The following is a 10,231-nucleotide window of genomic DNA, read 5'->3' as shown; positions in this document are numbered from 1 at the left end:
ATCTCGTTCAGTTCCCAATCTGGGAGCCAGAAAATTATAATGTGTGTGTCATATTACACAACCACGAAATTACCCATGAGTACATAGTGGACCACCAAAAAATATAAGATCATACCCTCTACTCAATTATTTTGCCATAACTGAATAATAATGCTGATTCACTGTTTCCCTGGAGATTGCATCCAATTTCTACATTTTATATATCACCTCAATGCTGGTGATTTCAAAATTCATATCCTTAGTATTGAACTCTCTTGAGATCAAGAGTCTTGTCTTACTGAATACCTGGATATCAAATATGATTCTCAAATTTAATAATTTCAAAAGGGAACTGTTGATCTATTTCCCTTCAGCCTTTTAGGGCTCATCTACCTAGCTGCCCAAGCCAAAAACCTAGGAGTTATTCTTTTTTTTCCTGAATTTCTTGAGATATAATTGACATATAACATTGTACAAGTTTAAGGTACATAATGCATTCATTTGGTACATTTAAAAATTGCAATATAATTCCACCATAGTGCTAGCTAACATCTCCATCATATCACATGATTATCATTTCTTTTTTGTAGTAGGAGGTAATAAGATCTAGTCCCTAGGAATCATTCTTGATTCTTTTCTTCCCTTCATCATCTACATTCAATTCACCAGCTAGTCACACTGGACCTAGTTCCAAAATGTATTGAATTCTTCCTCTTCTTCCCAGCTATACTGCTGCTTTTCTAGCCCAAGTTGCCATCATTTCTCACCTAGACTGCTGAAATAGAACGGCTTGGCTGGCTTATTCCTTAACTCTCCAAAATTCATTCTCATTAGAGCATGCTGTTTCAAACTATCCAAAAGATTCTCAATGCATGCAGAATAAAATCACACTCCTTAACTTAGCTTATGAATCCTAACTGGAACTGCCCTCCTGTGTCAGTTGGGGTTCAGTAAGAAAAGAGATCCTCTATAAGTGATATAGATAAGATTTATGGTAGGAGAGAACCCAGAAATGGACCCTCAAGTCTATGGTCAACTAATCTTTGACCAAGCAGGAAAGAATACCCAATGGAAAAAAAATAGTCTCTTCAACAAATGGTTTTGGGAAAATTGTAGAAGAATGAAACTGGACCATTTCCTTACCATATACAAAAATAGACTCAAAATGGATGAAAGACCTAAACGTGAGACAGGAATCCATCAAAATCCTAGAGGTGAAAACAGGCAATAACCTCTGTGACCTCGGTTGCAGCAACTTCCTGCTAGACACGTCTCCAAAGGCAAGGGTAACAAAGGCAAAAATGAACTATTGGGACCTCATCAAGATAAAAAGCTTTTGCACAGCAAAAGAAACAGTTGACAAAACCAAAACTCAACCAAACTCAACACCTGAAAAACAAATAATCCGGTCAAGAAATGGGCAGAAGACAAGAAGACAAGAACAGACATTTCTCCAAAGAAGACATATAAACAGCCAAGAGACACAGGAAAAAAGGGATCACGTGGCATCAGAGAACTACAAATCAAAACCGCAATGAGATACCACCTCACACCAGTCCGAATGGCTAAAATTAACAACACGGGAAAAAAAAGAAATGTTGGTGAGGATGTGGAGAAAGGGGAACCCTCTTATACTGTTGGTAGGAATGTAAGCTGGTGTAGCCACTCTGGAAAACAGTATGGAGCTTCCTTGAAAAGTAAAAAATAGAGCTACCCTACAACCCAGCAATTGCACTACTAGGTATTTACCAAAGAATATAAACATTGTAATCTAAAGGGGTAACCTGCAACCCAATGTTTACAGCAGCAATGTCCACAATGGCTGAACTATGGAAAAAGCCCAGATGTCCAAAAACAGATGAATGCATAAAGAAGATGGGGTATATATGTATGTATGTATACACCACACACACACACACACACACACACACACACACACACACACACACAGGAATATTACTCAGCAATAAAAAAAAATGAAATCTTACCAGTGGCAGTGACATGGATGGAACTAGAGGGTATTATGCTATGTGAAATAAGTCAATCAGTGAAAGACAATTCACTCATATATGGAATTTAAGAAACAAAACAGGATCATAGGGGAAGGGAGGGAAAAATAAAATAAGACAAAATCAGAGAGGCAGACAAACCATAAGAGACTCTTAACTATAGGAAACAAACTGAGGGTTGCTGGAGGGATGGAGGGAAGATGGGATAACTGGGTGATGGACATTAAGGAGGGCATGTGATGTAATGAGCACTGGGTGTTATATGCAACTGATAAATCACTGAACTCTACCTCTGAAATTAATAATATACTATATTTTAATTAATTGAATTTAAATAAAAGTTTTAAAAGAGAGAGAAAAAATACTTATCATAGGGGTTTGGCACAGAAATTGTGAAAGCTAGTAAAAGAGTCTATATAAGAGTATAGTGTCTATATCTGATGCTGGGCCTAAAAGGAAGGAAGAATGTGAAGTGAGGGTGAGTAAGAGCTGTGGGATGACCTGGAACCCATTAAAATGAACTGGAACTTGTGTCTGTCTTTCACTACATTCAGGCCTCAATTTCAATGATGTGACTGACCTGCAGAAAAGACTTACACTCTTTAATTTGAATTTGCACACATACCTGGCCTACACGTAGGAGGAGCTGAAGAAGGAGATCCAGCAACCATTGGAGTATCTGCTATTCTGTGCCACCAGTGTAAGCCAGCGGATCAGAGACCACGTGCAAGAGCTACAACAGAACATGACGCTCCACGGACCTTCTGAACACAGATATGGCCACTGCTTTATGTACACTTCCCAAAGCTCATGCAGATTTCTCTTGTGGCCATCCCTATTCAGAACCATATAAGGTAGGGAATGTTTGGAAACCCAAGTCCAACTCAGGTGCATTAATACAGTATAAAACCACCACTGGCCACCTTTTGTCAGCCTGGCCCAAACATACCTCTTTTAACCATACCTAACTTCCAAATAATGACAATAGAAAAATTGTGTTCTTGTCTAATATAATGCAACTGTTCTTTGTCAAAGTGAAAACATATTAATCCTCTCAAGAGTGTGCAAAATTCTTTTATCTGTTTTTTCAGTGATATTCATTCTTCTTTTAGCTGAGTCACCCTCTCCTTTGATATCCTGTGACACTGAGCTCTAAGAAGTGGTTTGCTGTAAATGGCTAGTAGGCAGTTCTCTGAGGGGAAAAAAGCCACAAAACATAGTGTTTGCCAGTCTCCATTGTATAAACACTCCCACCGTGCCCGATTTCATACCACTAGTGTGATATCACTGAACTCAGTTGGAAAGAGATACGCAGTAAGTAGCATGTCAATATGTGGTATTTCCACCATATGGATACAGTATATATAAACCACCTCAGGAGTACAGATAATAATGATTAGAAAGTGATATTTTGAGTATTTGTTACCATTGTTTTTAATATAATTTATTTAACTATAAGTTTATATAGTTTAATTTTATATTGACTTTACTAAGGCCTAGTAGAGAATAGTTGTCTACAGAGGATGGCATTGAGATGTACTGGGGAAGCACCTAATGGAAATAACCAGTCCCTTGCAAGGCAAATACCTCAAGAGAGGCAAAGAGAGTCTAATATTCTCAGGTAGGAGAAGTAGAGCTGCTTCTACTACCAGAGGGAACTCATAATTTACAGGTTAAAGATTCCTAGCTTCATCAGAATTTGCCCATATATCTTTATCTCAATTATCAGGGTCTTGCTTCTTCCTAATCTATACAAAGGACCTTGAAAGGTGGAAAACTCAATTTATCATATTTATTCAGCAACATACAAGCTTCGACTTTGGGATTTTTTTGTTTATTTGTTCATTTTCAGAAATCTCAGTCCTGCATAATAGTTATAGAAGCTTTCTGGAAATTTAAAGCCCTGAACTCCTCATTTTCTTTCTACCTCTACTCCAGTGCCTATATAAATAACCACCTAATCCCCCTGCATTTCTTATGTTCATTTAAATGTTCCATTGCAGCAACTACTTGGTCCCCTAAAAACTGGCTTTCAATAGGAATTTCATTACAGGTGTCTATAGGTGGTAATTTTAGTAACTGTTTTACCTTTGCATGCTATAAACTACCAGTGTCCTCTTTGCCCCTGGAAATAGGGTTATTATGCCTCTAAATGTAATCAGATCAGAAAACCAATTCTAAGACTACAGAACCAGTTCACAGAACACAGAACACAGAACCCTTCCTTAAGGTTTCATTCCTCCGGAACCACCTCCTGCACCAAATGTTGTGTCAGTTAGGGTTTGACCAAATTTATTATAGGAGTTTGACCTTAAGCAATTGTAGAAGGTAGTTAAAGAATCTATATAAGGCTTGTATATCTGGTACCCAACTGGAAGTCAGCAAGGCAGGGATAATCTGGAAGAAAATACAAGTGATGGAGCACAAGGACAAATAGGAACCTGAAAGAACAACCTGGACACCACAAGAATGCACTTGGGAGCCCACTTGTGTCTCCTATTGCCTCCAGGCCTCCAACTTGGATAATAAGGGAAAAGGTGCAGGAGAGGCTAGTGTGTTCAACACACACACACACGAGTCTAGGATTCAGAGAAGCTTAAGGAGGACTCTGGCAGAAGCCAGAGTAGTCATAAGCGTGTCCATTGCCTGCCCCATGATAACAAGGTGAGTCAACGATCAGCAACGAGTATGTGGAAAATGCAACAGTGCTTGATGGTTCAACCTTCTGGATATAAACATAGCTGCAGCTTTTCAAATGTCACAGAAATGTTGCTTGTGGCCAACCTTAATCTAAAACTAAACAGGGAAGAGAATTCTGGGAAATGTCATTCCAGCTTAGCTCATGGATAAGAACTAAGTCACCACATTGCCCCACCTCTCTGACATTGCACTCTACTCCAATACACCAACATCTTTCTGCTCTTAGAATACATAACAATTTGTTTCCACCTCTGGGCCTTTGTATTTGGTGTCCCTTCTACCTGCTCTTTCTCCAGATAATACCTAGCTTCTCATTATTCCTTTCTCCACTCACACACCACGCCTTCCCCAATACAAATTATTTCGTATTCCTGGTTGCTCTTTATTGTGATGATTTTTAGTTGCTTGGCAAACATCAATGCCCCCCTCTCTCCTTATTAATAGTTGCTATTTTCCAGATATCTACCCTTTTCCACCCAGTACCTCTTTCCCAGCTGTAGGAATGTGCTCTAACTTCTTTAAGTTAATTTATTAGTTTAGGTCTCTTGTTCATCTCTGTATCAATGACTGAGGCTAGACTTTATTTGTAGCCTCAGTCACTGATACAGAGATGAGCAAGAGACCTAAGCTAAAAAATCTCAGTACCTTTCACTGGAATACTATGATGAAAGTCCTACTTAATACAAATAAGAACACATGACCCTGACTCATACTGGCAGATATCCTCCAACCATGAGGACACCCCATCCTAAGATAAAGAGCCACCTCTGGTGACTACAGAAGAGAAGAGTCAGACAATTAGGTCGGTGTTGACACTATTAATCTCCTGAACCAATGAAGCCCAAACCTTCCATACCTATGTATTTTCCCTTTATATGAACCAATAAATTCTTATGTTGTTTAAGCCACTTTGGGTTTGTTTTTGTTTTTGTTGAGTTACAATTGTCATATAATATTTTTTAATAAAAATTATAAATGATGCAATCCTATCATACTGTTTTTTGTCTTCAAAAATTATTGTTATTTGTAATTATCTTGCTTATTTTTTTTTACTTTTTTGTCTTTTCTTTAACATCCACCTCCTCCACTATATTACGAACTCAATGCAAGTAGAGATTTTGAATATTTTACTACAAACTCCTAAAACAATGCCCAGCACATGTAAGAACTCAAAAATATTTAAGGAATTCATGAGCAAAATAGATCTATATAGAGTCTTCTCTTTCTACAGCATATAAAATGCAGAGCAGGCACTAATATTGCCATCAAACAATGGCATGTTTTAATTCAGTGAGTCACCAATCCCAAATTTGCCTTTCTTTTGTTCTGCCTTGATCATTTTGTTTAGAGCTAAGCTCTATGTGAAATAGTTTTGAGTATAACACAAATGCTACGTGACTGGCATATCTGGCATTGTAAAGCATCACGTGGGTGTTCAATTAAAACTTTACAGCTGATGATTGTGATTACTATGTAATAAAATAGCTGACTTTTTAATGTTTCTCAGTTCTTGAAGCAGGAGATGCTGATTTTCCATGTAAGTATCCTAGAAACACAGCCATTGTTTTTCCATGAAAGGGTCTTTGAAGACTCTAGGAATTTCCTCAGCTAGTTTTGAGTGCCACAGTTTTGAAAAGGAAAGCAACAGAGACTCCAGCTAATACATAAGAAGATAAAGAAATAAATCTGCTCACCCACCCACAGGATTTATTTTCTAATTTTCCTTCTGCTTTTCATCACTTAGTTTTTATACAGCTTAGGAAGGTGCACAATACAAAGGGCATGGTTTCCAAAACACAAATTTTCTCCTGCAGTCTTTAATGTGCCAGAAGGCATGGCAACTAGAAGAGGAAACTCCAGAAACCTGGCAGTACCCAACTGGTTTTCTCTGCTGAAGGACTTCTGTGAGGACAGTGTTCCTAATCTTGGTCTTTCGCTACTGTTTGTGAAGACCTAAAGAGCCCTGAGGTTGTTAGGGAGCCCCCTAAGCAGTGTCCAATATTCAATAAACATTAACAACACTAATCACACTAGCTAGCCCAAGAACAATGCAGATTTTTAGGTAGCTGCATTGCAACAAATTTCCTCTTTCAATCATACGCCCACATGGTTTCCTCTTGAAGCCTTCTCTTTAAGGTGGCAAAATTCTGTTCCCAAAATCTTAGATATAACAAGGAGAGGACTCAGTAGAATTGGAGGCTACTTGAAATGATCCATCCCCCTGATTCCAGACAAGACCCCATAAAACCACTTCACACCTAAGCATTCAATATTAGACCTCTAAGGAAAGTCTGTTTTTAATATCGTCTCTCCCTCCCTAATCAGAAAACTTCTTAGATCACTTACAATTCTGTCTGGAGGATGGTTTTTAAAATTGATTTGGATGAGGTTTATAAAAAGAACTTAACTCAGTGCCTATCCCTGGATACTCCTTTAAAAAGAGTAATACCCTTATCTTTAACCTACCATTGGCCATTTCCTCTCGTGCTTATAGAGAAGATGTACCATTTGCATTTAAAAATCTTTTCGTGCTATATGTCGACTAACATACCATAATAAAATAATAATAACAATTTTTAAAAATCTTTTCCTCAGTAACTGTTATGGACTGAAGTCTTGTGTCTCCTCACCCCAAAATTCAAACACCCAGTACAACTATGTTTGGAGATGAGGCCTCTAATGAAGTAATTAGGGTTAAATAAGGTCAAAAGAGAGGGAACTGATGTGACAAGCTTAGTATCCGTATGAGAAGAGACAACAAAGAGCTTGCTGTCTCTGTTCCTCTACCATTCAAGGACATGGTGAGAAGGTACTTCAACAAGCCAGGAAGAGAGCCCTCACCAGAAATCAATCCTGTCGTATCTTAACCTAGGATTCCTAGCCTCCAGAATGGCAAAAAAAAAATAAATTTCTGTTGTTAAAGCAACCCAGCCTTTGGTATTTGGCTATGACAGCCCAAGCAGACTCATAGAGTAACCATTTCTTTATTTTCTTATTTAGGATCCGCAGGCCATTTGGATGGAGATAATACACTTGGATGTTCCTTTAAAAAGGAACAAATGTGTAAATGGAAGGTGAGTTTCATATTATTCGAAAAATATGAACTTGTTCACTTTTTAAATTTGTTTCTTTTCCCTAATAAAGGACTGCATTCTAAGATACATACCTTTAAAATGTTTTTATTGGTAAATGGTGGTTGTAATTTCTTTCAGGTGAGCCTTGATTCCTCTTCCTGTATGACTTCTGCCTTCATCCTAGCACTACAGGAAGTCATCTGTGCAATCGAAAATTATCCTTCCAATACAAACAATAGTATTCAGACCTACTGCTATCTCAATAAATGAAGGACTTGAGATTGCCTGAAAAAAGTCCTACAATGAAAGCTTGAGAGGCCAAAACACATATGTCACCAGCTTTAGACAAGTTTGAGACATACTAAATAGACTTGACAGGGATTACATTTATCAAAATTAAGCAACATGCTCATTATATAGTTCTGATTATTTTTCTTGGTATTCTTTTGAAATCTTAGGAACAAGCAGGAGATTTGGGGACAGAGAAATTGTGGGGCTTCTAAAAAACTATTTTTAGGACTTGCTGAAATGTTTCATACTAAAGAGAAAATCCTTTCACTCAACAAGACACTGATTAGATCTTTAGGTTACTGTTCCTATAGCAACACTCTACTCTGCAATATTCTATTATTTTTCAAGCCTACCTCCTCAACTAGAGGCTAGAGTTCATTACACATAGCCATCCTTTCCTACTCTGCTATTCAATGAAATGTTTCCCATTTTTCAGCTTATTTCCACAATATCCCTTATTTCTTTTCACTTCAATAGTAAATTTAATTAATTGAAAACATTTCATTAAAACTATTCTACATATTGGTATAAGGTATCTAACAGTATAAGAATAATAACAATAGGGGCACCTGGGTGGCTCAGTGGTTGGGGCCTCTGCCTTCGGCTCAGGTCATGATCCCGGGGTCCTGGGATCCGAGCCTCACGTCGGGCTCTCTGCTCAGCGGGGAGCCTGTCTCCTTCTCCTCTCTCTCTCTGCCTGCCTCTCTGCCTACTTGTGATCTGTCTGTCAAATAAATAAAAATCTTTAAAAAAAAAAAGAATAATAACAATAACAATAGCAATTTTTTATTAACCAAATATTCATGATCAACAAATGTGCTCCAACGTACCCTTACCAGCATAAGGACAAATAATGTGATGAGTCACAGGAGTGGAAGGCTAGGATGATCCTTTCATTCATTCAATTCTTCAGTAAATATTTAATGAGTACCAACTATATTCCAGAGAAGAGATGGCATGGTAGGCAGGGACAACCATGTGGTAGAAGACAGATGCAATAATCACTAAAAAAAAAAAAAAACCATAAGGGGGGTGGGGTTATGGGTATTGGGGAGGGTGTGTGCTATGGTGAGTGCTGTGAAGTGTGTAGACCTGGCAATTCGCAGACCTGTACCCCTGGGGATAAAAATATATGTTTATAAAAAATAAAATTAAAAAAAAAAAACCTTAGGTATGATTAAAGTGAAGAGTGTAAGGAAGAGTGGGGAGAGATTAAGTGCCAAGTATTGGATTATATAGAGTCTTGTAAGCCACTTATATAAAGATGACTCTAAAACTATAATATAGAAACCCCAAATTTTAGTGGCCTAGGACAATAAAACTGAATTTTTTCTCATTAAATAATCCTATGCAGGTGTTCCTGGTTGGTAGGGACATCTTCCAAAAGATCAGGCTTCCTCCATCTAAGTCCATCCCTGAGACTGGAATACATAAGTCTCTTTCACATTTCGTAGCCGTGCTTCACTACAAAGGGGCCAGGAAATGTAGTCCTTAAATAGATAGCTCTTCTTATCAACAACTCTACACTAGGAAAGGATATCATGAATTTTTAGTAGATAACTATTTACTTGCCACACCATTTGAATGAGTTTGAATTTTTTAAGAGGAATGAAAAGTCATAGTTTTAAGTAGGATCATAGCATTATCAGATTTGTATGATTTTAAGATCCCTCTGGATGTTGGGTGAAAAATTAATTATAGTCAGCTAAGAACTTATTGAAGTGATCCAGGAAAGAAATAATTGTGTCATGGACTAGGATGAAGCAATGTAGATAAAGATATTTACAATAGGCAGAATTTATGGAAATTGGTGCCTGACTAGAGTAAGTGTGAGAGAGAAATCGAGAATGATTCACAAGTTTCCATCCTGAACCAATGAGCTCAAACTGGAAGATGAGAAGCTTAGTGGGAGAAGATGATGAATATAAGAGTGGTTATGTTGATGTGTTAGAGAGGATGTGGAGAAAGAGGAACCCTCTTACAGTTTTGGCGGGAATGCATGTTGGTGCAGCCACTTTGGAAAACAATGTGGAGATTCCTCAAGAAATTAAAAATAGAGCTTCCCTATGACCTTGCAATTGCACTATTGGGTATTTACCCCAAGAATACTGATGTAGTGAAAAGAAGGGCCATCTGTACCCCAATGTTCATAGCAGCAATGGCCACAGTCACCAAACC

Source organism: Lutra lutra, chromosome 6, assembly GCF_902655055.1.
Source record: "Lutra lutra chromosome 6, mLutLut1.2, whole genome shotgun sequence".
Lineage (NCBI taxonomy): Eukaryota > Metazoa > Chordata > Mammalia > Carnivora > Mustelidae > Lutra > Lutra lutra.
This window is presented reverse-complemented; position numbering follows the sequence as displayed.